The 2,825-nt window shown below is 63.3% G+C and overlaps 1 long non-coding RNA gene across 1 annotated transcript in view; it reads right to left on the reverse strand.

Moving 5' to 3' along the window:
• Positions 1–1,567, reverse strand: part of LOC106725958 — a 2,092-nt gene extending 525 nt beyond the window's left edge. The window contains exon 1 of the long non-coding RNA XR_001361973.1: positions 1,483–1,567. This is a non-coding gene — a long non-coding RNA (uncharacterized LOC106725958). The remainder of the gene's footprint in view (positions 1–1,482) is intronic.
• Between the last annotated feature and the right edge of the window lie 1,258 nt (positions 1,568–2,825).

The following is a 2,825-nucleotide window of genomic DNA, read 5'->3' on the forward strand; positions in this document are numbered from 1 at the left end:
GCCCGCAGCCCCTGCTCCCTTCTTGGCACCCTCCGTCCTCGCCCTCCGTGCAAACGCCACCCATCCAGGCACCAGGCACCCACCTCCACGCGCCGGGCCGTCCGGGCCCACACCCCACAGCTCCCAGGCAGACACACGCTCACACACACCAAGCACACGTGCCACCCAGATGCTCACACACACAGATGCTCACACACACAGATGCTCACATACACACAGATGCTCACACACACAGATGCTCACACACACCCAGATGCTCACACACACAGATGTGTGCAGATACCATCTGTGCACACAGAAACACAGGCGCACACACCACCCCCACTCAGCCACCTGCACAAAGACACATCCACACGGAGACAACCTCCTGACACACAGAAACACACACGTCGCACCTCACACAGGCACATGTCACACCCACATACCAAAGGCATGCTCACATCTAGACACCCCACAGACGCACGCACACGTCCCTGGCCGAGGGCGGGGGGGCCAGGCCACCTCCTGCTATTTCCTCATTTCCTCTCCAGCAGGTCAAAGCAGGCAGAGCCTGGTGTGGAGAAGGTGGGGGTGGGGGATGGATGTCCTAGGCCAGTGATGGCGAACCTTTGGAGCTCGGCGTGTCAGCATTTTGAAAAACCCTAACTTCACTCTGGTGCCGTGTCACATACAGAAATTTTTTGATATTTGCAACCATAGTAAAACAAAGACTTATATTTTTGATATTTATTTTATATATTTAAATGCCATTTAACAAAGAAAAATCAACCAAAAAAATGAGTTCGCGTGTCACCTCTGACACGCGTGTCATAGGTTCGCCATCACTGTTCTAGAATCAGACACCATGCCCGGCTGTGCCCCCAGCCCCGGGAGCTCCCCAAACCTTGGGTGTCTGCTCTCCGCACAGACCCCCCCTCAGAGGCCCCAGCTATGGCCTGTGAGGACCAGGAAACCATGGCAACACCATCCTCCCCAGGCCCGGTGGTCCCCAGCCAGGAGCGTGGAGGCGGGTGACGCGCTGGGACAGGCTGTGCACCACAGGCCCTGAGACGCTCCCCGACCCCCTGTGCCCAGGCCACGCTGCCCAACCCCTCCTGCCACCCAGCTGCCAGTCTGCCTGGGAGAGCTCCCTCGGCCCAGGTCAGCTCCTCCCAGCAAGGCCCCCGGGTGTCCCCGCGGCGGCCCGAAGTGAGCGGGCTGGGCCAGAGGCTCGAAGGAGGGTCCAGCAGCCCAGTGGGAGCCGAGGCCACAGCCTGGCTGGGCACTGCTCCCGAAATAGCCTGGGGCTTTCCATTTTTAGTGTGCGGAGAACAGGGCCGCTCTATGGGAGCAGGAACAAGGCTGCCTCTGTTAGCCGCCCGAGGGGGCGGGGGAGGGGGCGGCGGGGAGAGCCATGAACCCAGCCAAGAGCCCCGGACTGAGGCCGAGACCGGCTTCCCAGGAGCCCCCACCTTGCTTCCAGGGGATGAGGGGAGCCCCCACCTTGTTCCGCAGGAAGACAGGGTGCTCCCAATGGGGGCTGCTCCGTCCCGCCCGCCCCTCCTGCTCCGGGGCGCCTGGGGCAGAGGGTCCACAGTGAGACCCGCTCCCCCCTTATTCGCTCACAAACATTTGCTCAGCGCGGTCTGTGTGTCAGGCTCTCCGGGCCTCGGGGAGCAGCCACCCAGACACTCCCCAAATGTACAAGCGCAGCAGCGGGGTGGCCCGGAGGAGGAGGGGCAGGACCAGCACAGCCCAGGCCGCAGCGGCCGGAAGAGCAGGCCGAGGCTGACCCTCTGGGAAAGGCGGCTTCGCCATCACTGACCCAGGCCTGGACCTCCTCGGCTCCCCCCAGTGACCGCGGGTGGGGGAGCAGGAAAAGGATCCTGGCGCTCGGGGCACCTCACCTCCGCCACAGAGCAGCCCCAAGTCAATCCTACTCACAGGGTCTTCGAGCAGAATCGCACCCCATCCCTCCCCTCCCCCCGGAGTCTTTGGGGCACCCTAGGGCCTGTGATAAAGGCCAGCCTCTCCATCACATGCCCGGGCTCTCCCACGCATACTCCTCGCGCCATGGCCTGACCTGCAGGCTGCTTCCCGCCTCCCTGCCATCCCACAGGCTGATCCCACCGCCTGGAATGCCCACTCCCCCTCCATCTCGTGAACCCAACCCCCAGCCCGCATTCCCGGGGGAGCCCCCTGTCCACCGGGGCTGCTGCGCCCACTCCCTGGGTGGCTGTGCAGCTCTGCTCTGACCATGACACAGGACGTGGCGTATGCCTGGTTAGTGTGGCACCAGCCACGGCCCCTTGTCTCCCTGTCGGCCCTCCCTCTCTGGACTGAAGCTCCCAGACAGCGGGGAGGCCGGCTTCTGACTCAGAGGCCCGGCACCTGGGACGGAGCAGCCGGGCACCTGGATGGAGCAGCCGGGCAGAGGGCCATTCACAGCCCAGGAAGCCCGCGGCGGGGAGAGACGGGCTCTCTAAGCTCCGTGCCTCAGACGGCAAGGTGTGAGCCACCCTGTTGTTTTTTAATCCTCACCCGAGGATATTTTTCCATTGATTTTTAGGGAGAGTGGAAGAGAAAGGGAAAGACAGAGAGAAACATGGATTGGTTGCCGCCTGCAGGGCCTTGGGCGGGGGAGGAGCCTGCAACAGAGGTGCATGCCCTTGACCGGAATGGAACCAGGGGACCTTTCCATTCGCAGGCCGTGGCTCTATCCAGTGAACCACACCGGCCAGGGCAGCCCCACTTTTCTAAAGGAGCAGGCCAGCGCCGAGGGGGCAGGAGGGCTCGGAGCCAGCCTCAGGCCCCCAACCTGCACCGCCAGCCCCTCCTGCCCCCTC

This window comes from Myotis brandtii, unplaced genomic scaffold (assembly GCF_000412655.1).
Source record: "Myotis brandtii unplaced genomic scaffold, ASM41265v1 scaffold207, whole genome shotgun sequence".
NCBI classification, from domain to species: Eukaryota; Metazoa; Chordata; class Mammalia; order Chiroptera; family Vespertilionidae; genus Myotis; species Myotis brandtii.